Source organism: Galleria mellonella, unplaced genomic scaffold (genome assembly GCF_026898425.1).
Source record: "Galleria mellonella isolate WM207_F2 unplaced genomic scaffold, CSIRO_AGI_GalMel_v1 utg32, whole genome shotgun sequence".
Taxonomy (NCBI): domain Eukaryota; kingdom Metazoa; phylum Arthropoda; class Insecta; order Lepidoptera; family Pyralidae; genus Galleria; species Galleria mellonella.
This window is the reverse complement of record NW_026442075.1, coordinates 8,216,714-8,233,823: the sequence shown is the minus strand read 5'-3', so window position 1 is coordinate 8,233,823 and position 17,110 is coordinate 8,216,714. Positions and strand designations below refer to the sequence as shown.

The window sequence follows — 17,110 nt, the reverse complement described above, 5'->3', positions numbered from 1 at the left end:
TTCAGGCGACACATAAAATGGTAAAAAATCATAGCGCGAAAATATTCTCGACGCAAATCCATTTTTCAAGGAGACACGGTAATTTTAATTAGTTCGCAAAAAATGTGGAGGGAAGTTTTGAATTTAGAACGTATCTATTTTTATTTATAAGTAATCATATTTTTAAATAAATTATCCAGGCCAGTCTCACCATACATAAAAACTTTTTCTCGCAATACTTTCTGAGTGACCTGGTAGTACAAAAAAATAATAGACTATTGATAAATAATAAACTATGTATTATATTAATAGCTGAATATAGATATACGTCATCATCATCATATCAGCCGTTAACTGTCGTGTATTAGGGGGTTTTTCCAGTATCTGCCACGCTTGGCAAGCATGTTAGAAACCTCAATTAGCATTTGGTAATGTTCAAGAGAGACGCTGATGCCCATCATTCGACCATTAAGTTCCCTTACACATACCAAAGGTAAAATAATAAATAATTATGAACTACTACATATAAACATAGAATAACTATTATACATTTTAGAGATTTAAAATTGTTAATTCGATTATATTATTGGTTGATCAATTGATTGGAATTGAACAAAAATTTATCAAAAGATATTCTTAAATCGACTGTATTTTCTTTGATTAATTGTGCGTTGATATTTTTTTTTTTGTAGAACAAAAATGTAAAAATATGTATTTAATATAAAAAGTAGATAATATGCAACAATATTATGTGCATTACTCCCCAGTAAGTTTTATTTTTTAAAATGTAACAAGTCCTCAACGAGATGGCATATTAATTTAATAATTGTTGTATTTAAATACGTTATTTTCCACGAAACTTAGAGCCGTGTGAATCAACTAACATGTTTCAAATCTTTTAATTATTAATCACATAATTACAGCCTAAGAGGTACACATGATATAATAACACGCACACAATGGAAATTGTAATAAGCTAGTCCAGCAATTAATTATTTTTCAAAATTTTAGTTTTTAATCCTAAATATCAAAAACACTGTGAAAGATACTTGTCATTATTATTATATTAGCTGTTAACTGTCCACTGCTGAACATAAGCCTTCTTCGTAAGAGGAATTTTGCCAGTAGTTGCCCCGCTTGGCAGACAGATCGGTAACCCTAGTTAAGTCTTGATGACGTTTTAAGAGACGCTGCTGTCCATCTCTCGACCATTAAATTCGTTTAGTCGCCGCTTACGACACCCACGGGAAAAGAAGGGATGGTCCATTCTATGCCAGAACCACACGCCACATAGTTATAAACAGTATAGAATTTTCTTATCAAGTTGAAAAAATATTATTTATTTTTGTCGGATACTTGGTATGCGTGGATTTCGAAAAAAGGAATAGCAATGCAACAGTTCACTTTTAGATGGCGCATCAATATGAAACTTAAAGTAGATTTCAAATTAGACCTTCAAGAACACAATTGTAAAAACTGCATCCAATTTGGTGCAGTAGTATTTGCGTAATGCTAGATCAAACATACAGGCAAACAAAATTTCTTAAAATTATTGTTTTAGCACCTGTAAATCTTATTAACACAACCTTAATCAATTTTTCTTAAATATCACTCATGTACAGACATCATCTAGTTACAATTATATTAGTAAAATAAGATCGGTCCCATACATAACGCACCGAACCATAGTCTAGCCGTAGGAATAGCCAGTTAGTTTCAGTTCAAATTCTCTCATAATAACAATCTCATAGGATAAATGGTAAGTAGTATGGAATTCTTCCCATTACGCTGGTGGATTTTTGAAACGGGACGCTAAGAATAGGTGCTGATACCTTTACCGTTGTAGTTACAGGAAAACGTTACGAGAATACTGTCTATAACTGTTAGAAATATTTTAACCGTGAGTGTATCACGGAATAATAAAAAAAGTACAGTCAACAAAAAAATGGATAAATCTTATACAAATAGGTTTTATTTATACTAATCGGTTCAGATTCCAATTTCTTGAAAGCGTCAAAAGAGTCATCGGAACTAGAGTTTATAGCCTACACTCTTTTCTTTAGCTGAAAATTTGCAGTAAATTGACTTTACCGCTGTAATTTCCGCAAGAGATTTAAAAATAAGACGATCTTGGTGGTGTAGCAGTTTAACTCGCCGTATCACCTTCATATGGTTGTGAGTTTCATCCCTGTACAATATAAACGCTTGTATTCATGTCTAGTTGTACGGGTAGGGACGTTTAAAAAAAAGTATTTATGTATGACTATCAGTCATACATACATCTATAGTTCAAGTTTTGCTTAACTTTAAATTATATATCTAGATTAACTATCTCTTCTATTTAGATATTTATAGTTTATGGTTATTATGCAATTAGTTCATATTAGTCCTTACAATAAAGATTTTATTTCACTTTAAATTAGATAATTTTGTAAAATATGTCCACTAGCACTTATTTTTCTTTTTTTTATTTATATATTATAATAAGAATAATAATAATAATAAAATAAAGAAATTATATTTTTTTTATATTAAACTAATTTTAAAGACAGTTCTTTAAAAACGATTTCATATAGTTTCAACTGTTAAGATACTCTTATCACAGAATAGATATTATATTATGTGCCTTTACTGTCTTAGGAATTTAGTAGGTATATTCGAGCTAAGTTCGTACTTGACTGATATTTTATAGAGGGAAAATATACAATAAGCTTCATGGGAAAACGCACGTCATCTTCACGCTGTTGTCAATGTTAATTGATATTGCCCCAAAATACGAGTATATTCAAATTAACAGTTAAAAAAGAATTTAGTGTGAAGTCCCGACGTCTAGATATTTAATTCATTTAATTATTTTTCCGGAAAATATTCTAGTTTCGATTTAAAAGGGCGCATGAGATACGTGTCGAAACGTTTGTCGATAAACAGGTATCTATAACACCTTAATCTTTAGAAGAAGCAACTCAGTCACAGATTATATTTACTCTATTATATTTCATGGTTATGTCTATATAATAATAATATGACTCGCTTTTCTTTATAAACAAGAAGGTGGCAAACAAGCATACAGCCCATCTGATGGTAAACAGTCACTGTAGCCTATGGACAAATCTAATATGGATTTCATGTTAGATTGGAACCGTTATTTTTATTTTGCGGTCCAAAACCTATATTTCAATATCTAAACACGAATCCGTGTTCTAAATGCAAATATTTTAAATTCCTATTAGCTCGTCGTCCAATTGTGCATTTTATTCGTAGTAATATAAAAATAATAAGATTATTATCGTTACATAATTTTTTTACAATTGAAATGGCTGTTTTTTTTTTTTTTGTAGAGCGTAATCTAGTCTAATAAGCCACCAAACATATCAGTATACGAGGGCGGGTCAATAAGTTCGTGACTTTTTGAATGAAACACAGGTTTTTAGATAAAAAAATATTTTATTTTCAACATAGTCTCATTTCAGCTCTATAAACTTAGCCGAACGTTTCTCCAATTTTTTATCCCTTCCGAAAAAGCTGATTTGTTGAGGTCTTCAAAACAGGCATTTGTTTGTGAGATGACTTCGTCGTTGGAGGCAAATCTCTTTCCCTCGAGCCATTTCTTCAAGTTTGGGAACAAGAAATAGTCACACGGGGCTAGATCGGGAGAATAGGCCAAATGAGGGAGCAATTCGTAGCCCAATTAAAGGATTTTTGCCATGAAAACTGCACATGTGTGCACCACGGATGCATTGTCCTGGTAAAAAGGGACTTTTTTCGTAGCCAATGTGGATAATACCGCGTGCATCCCAAAAAACAATCGCCATGACTTTATTGGCTGACAAACCCACGACAACAACGCCAAACATTCCTGTGAAATTGTCACACGGTTGCGTTTGTAGTCGATTGTAAGCAAACGCGGCACCCATTTTGCGGAAAGCTTTGATCGTACCCAAGTGATCATTTAAAATTGTAACCACTGAGCCATATGAGATGCCTATGGCTTCCACAATCTCTCTCACTTTCAATCTCCGATCGGCCAACACCATATCGTGGATTTTTTCGTTTCGGATGTGGAGACCTTAACTGGGCGTCTAGAACATTCGGCATCTTCCATGCTTGTACGGCCACATCGGAATTCAGTAAACCATATTTTTACCAGAGAAACGGATAGTGCAGTTTCCATAATAATTATAAAGCTTAGCCTTGATTTGCGTAATGAATTTTTTCCGCAAAAAATAATGCTTAACAAGTACCCGAAATTAACTTTTTTTCCATTTTCTTCTCAGTCAACGCGGTAGTATGATATTAACAGCTGTCAAAAACAAACTAAATGTCGCAGCTTGTTCTATTTTTGACTACAGTCGATTGACAGGTGTCTATTGACGGGAGCAGTGTTGCCATTTCAATTAAGAGGCGGGAAATTCAAATAGTTACAGACTTATTGACCCGCTCTCGTATAGTTATTAAATATAAGACAGACTTACTTTAGTAAGTCTGTAAATCCGTTTTGTGTATGTATTTAGGTAGGTTGCATAAAAAAAATACGAAAAATAGGTATATTGAGCATTAAAAATCTCAGGAGTCGCCTTAAACAGATCTAATTGAAATAGGACCAAATCCAATGTGTTGATTACTCATAAGCTGGTATGAAAGGGTTGACGTGGCGAAAAAGATCTATTTCAATCTAAATGTCATCTATTACTTCTAGGCTCTGAATTACTAAAAGAAGAAACGTACTTATTATATATTGTAATTTCTTGTGCTTTGCTATAGACGCCTGCAACACTAGGGGTGTCAATTGCGCGTCGCCGACTCTATAATAAATAATAATTACCTGGAATTCAACCTGAAGAAACCTTCATCATCATCATCATATTTTCAACTATTATCCGTCCACTGCTAGACATAGACCTCCCCCACAGACCGCTGTAAGAAACGGTCCCGAGCTACCTGCATTCACTGATTCCCTACAATGCATTTGAGGTCGTCACTCCATGTAGTGGAGTACCTCCGTACGGGGTCGCCACTCAAGAACCTTTCTTCCCCATCGGTTGTCGGTTCTTGGAGCTATGTGACCAGCCCATTGCCATTTCAGCTTGCTTATCTTTCGGGCTATGTCAGTAACTTTGGTTCTTTTGCTCGTTTCGGGTTCTATTACACAAAGAAACTCCGAGCATAGCCCTCTGATTAATTTGAAGCTTTTGTGTTCGGAAATTGTAATAGGAATTAATTTTAAAGAAACCTTAATACAGTCTTTTGAAGAACCTCATATTATAGTTTTTAGGTAAAACCTCAACGGGGTATAATATAAAATATAAATAAAGATACACAGAGTATATATATATATATATATATATATATATATATATATATATATATATATATATATATATATATATATATATATAATAATAATAAGTATATATATATATATATATATATATATATATATATAATAATAATAAGTAGCGAACCGCCGCGGATTTGCACTGTTTTTTTATACAGTCCATGTTATTCGATAATGTGGCTTTCTATAGATGTAAGAATTTTTAAAATATACACAAAACAATCTTACCTCTTTATAATATTGGTTTAGATAATATAAGACGTCGATACTCCTCTGTGTTCTAGACTATAAACTCAAGGATTTACATTGATTAGCTGAATGTTTATACACAATAGTAGAGATGTTAATTAAAATGAACAATTGCCTCAATATTAGAAATGTCTTGTGTTTTTATAATACCTTATATATATTTCATAATACAATAGAGTTAATAGTAAGGGTTCGTTATTCTCGTAGCACATCCACAAAGACAATCCGCGACGATTCCACATTTAGGTCGCATCAACGTAAAAGAACGCTATCATCCATCAAACCTGGCAGCCGAACAATAAACAGCTGTTATTGGCCAGCAATACACACAATAGCACTCATAACGGACAAATGTATGGAATTTGCTTTTCGCGAAACGGTAGAACATTAAAACCCACAACATGTAGTATGTACATAGAAATAAAAAATAACCTTCGGTTTGTAAATCATCCATACCACCATGACAACTCAATAACGTGCCATATCTGGTCACGGGTCTTTCCCCATATAGTAAAGAAGAATATTGACCTACTTAGTTTTTATTTATTTGTATTAAAAAATATAACTTTGATTAAACAGCTGTTTGTAATTTTAGTCGTATAAGAAAAAAATTATATAAATGCAATTTTTTTTTTATTTTTAGCAAAAATAGAACCAGTACAATACTACTTTACAATATTGATTTATACTCGTATTTAAGTTCCAATAAACATCACAGACAGTCATATATTCCATAGATCTAAGGAATATGTGAATAGTTGATCAAAGCGATCGTAACCTTCAACATACTGTAGCACAACAAATACTGTACTTCCTGAAATAAATAATAATTACCTGGAATTCAACCTGAAAATCGCAGAATGACCTGGAGAGTGCAAACTACAACCGCCATTGTCGAAAACCTGTCAACAAAAAGAACATTATTGTTCGTTTCGCCATCAATTGTTTGCACGAATACAGGTTCCTGTCATGATTTGACAAAATATCTTTTTCATCGAGCTTCTGCCCTGAAGTTTGTTATGGTGATGTCATCTACCGCCTGACCTCGAAAAGGTTTATAGCAACCCTAAACACTGTTTTCCATTAAACAACATAGCATGATCGTGAATATAGGATACATAGGTAGTTTGTATAGTAATTTATATATAGGCCATAAAATATAAATTAGAAGCATTACATCGGTCGCTGGCATCGCTATGTAGTCTATGTGTATTTGTTATGAAGATGAATATTATAAATCCACCTGTATGTGTTGTCAGAATAAGATTCCAACGTGTTACCACTCACCATGCAAGAGGTAACTAGGAGAACAAAGAGAAGGAATACTTATGAAAAAAATCCTACAGCAAATTGCTTCGCCAGCATAATGTAGTACGCAAATTGTTTTAAAAGATAACAACGGAATGATAATCGTCGCTTACGCTATCGATACTGGTGAGGCACCAGCAGGACAAATGGCCCATCATCGTGAGGAATTCACCAAAAAATATGTAACCGCAGTGGTTTCCAGAAGAAACCATATGGGGGTCGAACTAACAGAGTATACATATACCAGCAACGGAGCCCCTAGACCCCTTTACTAATATTACTTTCCCCCAAATATGCTTTATATTCTCATCTTTTAATAAGACCTTTTCTCAGTAGTGGAACGTTAATAAATTAATGATGATAAATATTGTATGCGCAAAAATGGGTCAATCTAGGTTTGTTATATTACGGTGTCACGCCCATACTATCGATCCGATTAATGTATGTTAGCAAAGGGATAGCTAGAACTCATGATTGGATACAAGTATATGATATCATTATAAATATAAATATGATGGATTTTTTCATATAGAAATCTTACCTAATGAGTACCTAACATGTAAAAGACCTTGGGGTATGGAATAATTATTATCTATCCAGTCTATACAATAAAAAGGCACACTAATGACATTTATATGAACCCCGCGGAATTGCTCACGCAAAATAGAATAAAAATATTTCACGTGATTTAAGCGTCATTGAATAACAAATATTTAAAAATCTTTACTAACTTTTATCTTATTGTATGAGTAATAAAGGTTCAAAATGCTGAATGTAATTTTTAAAATATTTGTGTATTTATTAAGTTTATGAATTTATCGATTATTTGAATTTGTATCCCACCATAAAACTTTGGTTTTATAGGAAAAAAAAAAATATGACGATGAAGGATTTCTCATAAATTCTATGATTAAACCTTGATTTTTTACTATAAAAAAATCACAAGCTATCATCTTGTACCTAAACGAAAAATAGTATTCAATCTCCAAATTTCTGAGAAAAAGGTAAAAGGTGATACGACATGGAAACTTCATTTTTTGTAAATAAATGAGAACGTAATTCAAGGCTCGCAAAGTAATGAGGCGGACATAATTTTCCAGAGAAAATCGGTATTTTTCATAACACATAATTTATCATAATAATTTCCTCGAGATCAAATTAATAACCTAAAATCAAAACAATATGTACGATATCAAGATTTTCTATGCACGACCCTGAAGGTTGCAAAGATACTAACTAGAATGTACATTGTATCAAAAGAATGAGGCCGATTCTCTGCGTGAACCTTGGGGGACGATTTGGCCAGTGCTACCATGACAGAGATTAGGGTGGGCACGGGCGTGGTGAACGTACCGCGAAATGTCGCGCCATTTTAGTTGCTGGTGACGTCACTTGCCACGCCTGACATTTCGGCAATAGCAACAAAGCAGCCCCACCTTCCCTCACAGATAACAGAAAAAGCTTAATAACTGTTAGGGGTTCGGGTTATTTGCTTCACTCGCCCGCGCCTCCACTGCGGTATCTTACCTTGGCATTTATTTTACCATCTTGGATATCTATTATAGACAATGCAGTAAAATTAAGACCGAACATTTCAAATCTATTCATATAAATATTAATTGTATTAAAATCGATTAAATTAATATATCGATTAAATCGATATATTAAATCCGATTAATACCTATTTAATGAAATTGCCAACGCCATGTACTGGATGTACTCGTAATATGTGTGCCAATTCGATTCTGTGTTAATCTTGATATTTTGAGTTTTTAGAATTATGTATCACAGAGATATCTAAACATAGATATTAGAACTGAACAATATATAACCTAAACACAAATATAAACGGTTTGTGATTATTTCTACATATCTAAGGGGAACTTTTATTGATAACTATTTATTTAAATAAATACTAGCGATCCATCCCGGCTTCGCACGGATAAATAGGTAAAAGATCAATATTTTTTTATTAAAATAAAATCAGAAAGTTGCTTGTTGATAATATAGCCATCTATGTGAAAGAACTTTTAAAATCGGTTAAATAGTTGACTTTACCTATTACAAACAAAAAATCAAAATCAATTCAGATATTAAACTAGAAATTGCGTAATAGACTGTTAAAAACGGTACACATAATATACAATAGGTCAAATACGAGGGCGGACGCCTATGAACATTTAATGATCTTTCAAGGCAGGACAGACGTTTTACAAGTGTATTACATTAGTAATTATTAGTGTTCATTCCTTTACATAACAATAAACTTGCGTATTCGTAAATTACAGTATATCCCAAAGGTATTGTAATTATGTATTTATATCGATCGGTTTTACTCATTATATTAATTGTGGGGTTGCTCGACTAGTTTCCATATTATTTATAATAATATCAGCAATAACCCCGTTTTTTGCTCGTTAAAGTAATTTCTGGTCAATATTAAATAACTTATTTAAATAATATTAAAAACTAAATACAGGCTACTTCACTAGCGTGAAATAGCTTTTTTTTTTTCAGACAGGCTAAATAATGTTTCAACATATCCAAAACAGACTCTAATAACTTAGGCTTACTGATATATTTGTGCCATTTGAAACGGGCTGAAACATCTAATAATTTATGTAAAAAAATAAAGTTAAGAATGACAAAATAGTAACACTTTAATTAGTAAATAAAAAAGCCAATTATTTTACTATTCTCAAATTACACAATCCCACTGTTGTCTGTACATAAGCAATGTTTAAGAAAAATTTATATGAGGTAATTTAATAAGAGTAATAGAAGTCGAGACAATCATTTTTAGGATTTCCGGTATCACGAAAAAACTACTGCATATATAGTGATGTACCTTATTATTTCGATACGTCATCTAGAACTGGTTACTCGTTTCCTAAATCCACGCGTACGAAATTGTGAGCATAAGCTAATAATCCTTACTAATAATATAAATGTGAAAGTGAGTTTATTTGTTTGTTACCTATTAGCGCTTTAACGGTTTAACCAATCAATACGAAATTTTATATACAAATACTTAATGGAATGGAGAAGGATATAAGCTAATTTTCATCCGATCAGTGAACATATCGCAGTCACACGAACGTAGTCGCAAGTAGAAGCTAGGTAATATACGTTTAAGTTATATTTGTCTCATATGAGTTCAATGAATTATAAATCTAATAAATTACAATAACATTATCTTATTAATTATGTTTCTCGTGATTTTTATTCAATTATAGGTCTTACTTATATATTTTTAACATACAAACAACGAAGCAATTTATTATGTTTTATCAATATTGAGAGCCAGGCATTTCCAGGCAGGCATATAAAAAATGGGTTATAAAACGGGACATCTGATGTAAGCTTCAAACTTGGAACAAAAAGCACTCAACTAACATGTAAACAATGTAGCTAAAATTGGCTAAAACAGTTGCGTGCGAAGCTTTAATATTCGTTATATATAGCTAGGGCGGTCATTTGTGAAATTATTAAACCAGGACAAAACTAACTTTTTTACGAGGTTAGGTCATTTATCTTCTCAGGAATAACTAAAATTCTTGTAATCCCATTTCCATCTATTATGTTAACCAATATATTTTATTTTTTGGGAATTTGGATTTACTATCATGTTGGTCCCATAAATATTAATACGCTACGACTGAGAAGAAAGAATTATTAGTAAGGGGGAATAGCACGTAGCTGTCAACAATATACCCAGTGAAGTCCAAATTCAAGCGGTTTCTTGTGGAAACCATCGTACTTGAAGACATCGAATTAATTCTTCACGATTGTTATTTATTTATTGCTTTCATATTCAACTCGTCATTTTTCACTAATACTTCGCAGCATGTATCGATAGCACAGGCAGGACTACAATTCCTTTAACATCCATTAAAAAAAATTACAGATTACACTCGCTATTTTTTACGGACCAAGTAACTACATAGTAAACAAAGTCGCTTCCCGTCTGTCTGTCCATATATACGAGTATGCTTAGATCTTTAAAACTACACAACGGATTTTGATACGGTATTTTTAATAGATAGTGATTCAAGAGAAAGGTTTATATGTATAATACATACATAATATAGTAAAGGAACACTGATAATTTTAGAGGTTTCTAATGTGATGTTAGAAACATCACGTCACATTAGAAAATATGATGTGCATCCATGCGAAGCCGGGGCGGGTCGCTAGTTTATAATAAAATTTAAGACGGAGCAATATGTTAATTGTTTGAAATCATCAGTGTGAATAGTGTGCATCAGCGATCATCATAATATTAAGATAGATATTAATTGAATGGATCTTAGGAAGAAACGACGGAAAGGAACGGCGTAACTACATACAAAGTGATAGTAATCAAATTATTAGTCTCCATTTTAATTCAGAGCTCACGTGGTGTGAGTTAGATACTGCAAGAAGAGAATATTTGTAATTGGGTCTAACAGGTCCAATGCTCTATCAGATCGACTTCCATGCGGTAATTCTTAGAAACCATCGTGGTTAATTTGTTATATGTGAAATACATCACAATGGGCTGACTGACCTGCTTTTATCCTCACCCATCATCCCTTAATAGTGCCTGGCAAGCATATACAGATAGCGCAGACGAGGTTACCATTCCATTTATACCCATTAAAAAAAGAAAGAAAAAAAACATTTTTGAAAAATACGGAATTTTCATGCTATGAATAAATAATAAATGCATATTACTAGAAATTTTGAGCGAGCAATGAGTCTCTTTTATCGTAAACAGTATCATATTTCTGCAGTAAGCGGAATGCATTTTAAAGGGAACAGTATAAAGAGCAGCACGTTATATTTTGTGAAACCCTAATAGTGCATTATCAAAATTACAAAAAAAAATCGGTATAATGATGGTGACCCTAGTCGTAGGTAACGTGGGTCAATAAACTAAGTTCATTATGTCGGTATTACTTATACAATTCCTGGTATGAAATTAGCAGTATATTATGTCAAAAAACAAGTTAAATGTATTAAATCAAAGTACCTACTTATAACTGCTGCCCGCAGCTTAACCCGCACGAAATCCGTTATCTCTTGTTTTATGAGAATTACAGGAAATCCTTTCTAACACTTACGTACGATAAGGAAGGAACCTCTGAGCAAAATTTCATGTTTCTAGAATCAGCATTTAGTTAAAAGATATGTTCATCCATCAGTGACTCAATTTTTTCTAGACTTTTATGTAAATTATTCTAAATGTTTAATTTTAAATTTTTACGTAGTTTACAAATATCAGCAATAAAAAATCATGTAGGTACTATTTGCCTGTAATTGAGACGCATTCAATCCCGAACATGAATTTAAACATTATTCAAAATATATAAGTAGATTAAATCGATTACGATATATAAACACCCCTTCATCCAGAGATATAAAATATAATTTATAAAATATACTATAAGTAGTATATTATTTGTTATTTTTTTTAACGTATTATATATGTAAGTATGTCATTATAATGTAATATTATTACATATTGATATTTTTTCGCAAAAAGAAGTTCAAGGCTTGTCGACATTCGTCAGCCATAGTGAATAATTCATACGGATAATTGAACGGAATGCGTGAGAGTATTGGCAGCCGCCGTAACTTCGGGGACAGCTATCAACATACATACAAGTTACATACATAATAAAATTAATACACATTACATATTAATAACCGGCTAAATATGTTTCCGGCCAAGAAACATTGTGAAACTATCGTATCGTAGCCGTATTGTGTGTACACAATAAAGTCGATTCTGAATCGCCATTCTGTCTCTTTCTTAAATTAAAACTTTATTAATATTGTCAAATTGTGACAATAGGTCCAATCGAATGTCACAATTTCACAGTTGTAGTGAGGTCCCATAACAAATGCCTATTCTTGTGCCTACTTCAGGACCTTGCTAATTCTCTTTCGTAGTTTTAAATTCCTTAATTCAACTCAATATCACAATTAGTCCTGTAATTCCGATAATTTTAACATTAAAATGCATATTCTTTTTTTATAAGATTTTAATTAAAAAGAAAAAAAGATTTTTTCAATCATAATATAGTACATTACTGCAGCGAGGCAAGAGAGGCATTGATGGACGAACGTGTGAATGTGGGCCGAGGGGAACCCGAGGCACACATACGTGGGTCCATCAATGCCTAGTTGCGGCCAAGGCTTGTATAGTACTTTTCTCAAATAATGCGCGGAAATTATTCAAATTCACGTTATGTTTCATTAAAATTGTGCATTTTAGCATTGAATAGATGACCCAAAGCGTTGTAGGCTTCACTTTCTTGGCGAGTTCGCCGAAATAAGCCAGAAAAACATTTTCGGATAAGGATTTCGATTTTCTTTCATTCTTCCATTGAACAAAATTTTCATAGATTTTCAAATATTTTTCTTTAGATTTTGGCGGCAACAAGTTTTCTACTACGGCTCTTGCTGCCTCTTGAATTTCAGGTGGCGTTAAAATAATTTCATTACACTCATTGTCTTCACTAACTCATTTTGTCAAATACAAAAGTATTTAAAACCAATGACGAAGTTGACGAACAACTAATAACAATAGTTTTTTACGCACGAAAGTATTATTTTTTTTCACTAAACAGCTTTCTATGTGCAAGCCAATTCGACATTTAAATTTAACCTTTGATAAGTTACCTCTTTGATCGCCATGTTGCGGAGTAGAAGATCGTTCTATTTTTAAATTACACGACAAATATGATAGTAATTTATTTGGTCGCTAAACACGACAGATATGGATTTTCATACAACTATTGCCGGCCGCTGCTCGACCAGTACCGCAAGTTCGATTTATCTCGAAGAAGGTTGTCAAAATAATGCTCAAATTTCCAAGCATGTTTGAGAAAAATATATTTATTAACTTTATTAAAAAAATCAGTAATTAAAAAACAACAAAAGTTGAATTATCCAATAATTGATCTCCTATTAGTAAATTTATTTGTTATTAAGTAAATTTCCAATTAATTCGCGATTTCAATTTTGAACGCATCGATAAATGACGTAGTTTTAAGGTGCTACATTTTAAATATAACGTGTTTACATATTATATATACAAATCTTGCTTCACAACATGCACCTTTTCATTATCCAAATAAAAAAAATCACCAGCTCCAATCGTTACAAAATGAAAATGGGACCACAACATTGAAAAAAAATTGTAAAAATCACATAACAAACAAAAATTACATGATAAGGGAGAACATTCTCAATTGTACAAAACAAATGTACTGAGGACCAAAGTCTTATATATCCTAGAGGCATCCTCGATCCTCAAAAAAGGCAATGAACACCAGGGATACACTCGCAGGCAGGGGTACCATATACTATAATGTCCATCATATTATTATCTATAAGCAACAATTAACTTTTTAAGTTGCTTAAAAATAAGTTTACTACTTTTAATAAATTTAAGAAAAATTATCACATAGTTTGTATTATTTCACTTTTTATTGTTATTTGCAGCACAAAAATAAAAGAACAATTTTTTACTTGTTAATTTGTTATGAACCAAAGAAAAGAAAAAGTCGAAAAAATAGTATCAAAATTAAAAAAAACAAGTCTAGACAAAAATTATTTTTCTAAGGGATAATATCTAGGTAGGTATAAAGATGGACTAAATACATTGACTTGTTAAGAGACTATATAGACAAATAAATTATTTTTTTAATTATAATTACCGTGCTTAAGATAACTTTTAGATCACCCCTTGTATAGATCGGAAATCTATGAGGGACTCAGATTGGGAAATCACATGATCAAAGTCACGGAATAAAAGCTACTATATGTAGTAGTTATGACTTATTCCTGAACTAGAAGTAATTCTTCTGTTAACATTTCCTTATTATTTCCTTCTAGGAATTCATATGACACATTACTCATTTTATTTTATAGCAATACTCGCATTATTAATGAACAAATAATGATTCATCAATCAATCAATATTTATTTACTAGAACAAAGGCTTCCTTTCAAATAAGACATGTAAGGAAAATCTGACGCTAGGGTTTATTATAAAGTCCAAGTATTTAAACCCATCTTTATAAATAACCCTGTTACTCATAATAAATTAAATTTGCAAACTTTTTTTAGTTATTCAAGTGTTTTGTCAGTATCGGTAAAATTGAGAATTAAGTGTGAAAAAATACTTCAATATCTGAAATAGACTTTTTAAAAGAGAGTAACTACTCTCTTCATTTTTTAATACAATATCCCGAAAAATATTCTTTCACTAAAGTATTATTTTATAAATTACCATAAACTTCATTTAAAGTACCCTATAACTGCAAAACAGTTTTATATGAGAATTTTTTGCTACATTGCTATAATCTATCCTCAGATACATATGTCTAGTCAGTAATATGATCTTGGTTCTAAAACATTAAAAATACTTTCTAAAACAGTGTCTAGTATATATACTTTGGCCATGTCTCAAAGGATAAATAATACCAGACTGTGACTATGTTTATGAATAGTTTTGGACGTGATTTCTCAACAACGGTATCTTTTAGGACTAGGGGTGTGCCTAATCAGCTTCTTTCTATATTGGAATACTTCATCACTGTTAATGATGATAATGTTCATTGAATACCTAGTAGGAGAAAATAGGGTAACTTTTATCCCTGTCAACTGACATAGCATGATCATGTGGATGAAGGTAAGGAAAAACAAGCACTTATATAATAAATAACCATGACTTTATTTGCATGACCAGGATATGTTCACTGACCAGAATAAAGGTAGCCTATGTCTTTCTCTATCCCATATAGTATGAGTGTAGCAAATTTTATAGTAATCTATGTAAATAAAATGAAGTCTGATTAGTTACACCATTTACAACTCTAGGAAGGCTGGCCAGATTTTTGATGGTCTATGATTTGTTGCATTCGCCTCTATCCCCAATAGAAAAATGACTAATGAAATATCAAAAAGATTCATGTAAAAAAAAATACAGAATAAAATATTATATAGATATATATTAAATATGACAATATAAAACAATATTTGATTAATATAGGGGACTGTGAATTATCTGGTGCCATTCCAGGATCAGAAGTGGAACTTTCAACTATGTAAAGAGATATCTAACATATATGCAAGTTTAATAGGCTTACAATAGATTACAATAGAAATGATCTTTGCCTGGTTCACTAATTAATAAAATCAAAATATTTTTAAGAAACTTATACTTTGATACAAAGATCATCCTGGGATAACTATAGTTTCCAGAGGGAAACGCAAAGAGGTCGACCTGATAGAGCATATTGTTAGTAATAGGGTTGCTAATCCTTATTTCTAATAATCCCTTCCCTCCCATACTCAGTACTAATAAACTCCATCATTATTACTTCTACCATACATATCTTATTTGGTAAACAAGTGTTTTACAAAAAAATTGTGGAATATTATTGAACATAAATATCATTTTTGAGTTTATGTTACTATTATTGATAAATTATTATTTTCATTTAAAGGACGTATTACGATTGTTTGCCAATTAAGACAACAAAAAGGCTTACTTATGGAATCTACTAGTACACTACGTATAAAGCAAAATTAGGGATTCAATTTTGTACCTTTGGTGAACAAAAATACAAGCTTTGCCAAGTGTTTTGTGGAGGTGTACAGGTTTCGAAGTTATGACTGTCATAATATAAGAAAATTAAAATTTCAGCTAAATACCGATCCCAAAAAAATGTTTAAACAAATATTTTAATAATACATAGAATAAAAAAATCACGAAATAAATCGAAGTGAAAGTATGATAGATGCAAAAGTTCAACCCGTTCATGGCTACATAATCGCAAAATTAAACCAATACATGAAACTTATACTTACTTTTGAATACTTCATATAGACGCCAAAGCACTCAAATAAACCAACTTCGTTTTCATAATAAACTGAATAATACTAACAAAGTTCTATGAAAATCTACACAATCCAACTGTTTGGTTTCACCACGGATTATTTCAAGTGTTTGATGGAACTACCATTTATTAATCACTTAGTGAGACAGAACCAAGCCCACATCACTTTTAACAAAAAGTTTGTTTTACGTCTATGTATGCAGTTCATTAGAATCAGTTTAAAAATCGTACACTATAAAATAATTATGTCTTTTGTAATGCATTATCGATATTATGGATCAAAATATATTATAAATAATTAGATAAGACTATGAATATTTATTAATTCTATAGTGTTGTTATT

The 17,110-nt window shown here is 31.7% G+C and overlaps 1 protein-coding gene across 2 annotated transcripts in view; it reads right to left on the bottom strand.

Annotated features, from left to right (window-relative positions):
• Window positions 1-16,905, bottom strand: part of LOC113510796 (phospholipid-transporting ATPase ID) — a 70,427-nt gene extending 53,522 nt beyond the window's left edge. Inside the window, exons 1-2 of one of the 2 annotated variants that reach the window (XM_052896365.1) lie at window positions 16,739-16,905; window positions 6,398-6,465 (exon numbers count right to left, since the gene is read on the bottom strand). The gene's annotated coding sequence lies outside the window, so the exon portion shown is untranslated. Of the gene's footprint in view, window positions 1-4,801; window positions 4,819-6,397; window positions 6,466-16,738 lie in introns of those variants that run through there. The other variant, XM_052896367.1, reaches the window with a different exon arrangement.
• Window positions 16,906-17,110: the final 205 nt, after the last annotated feature.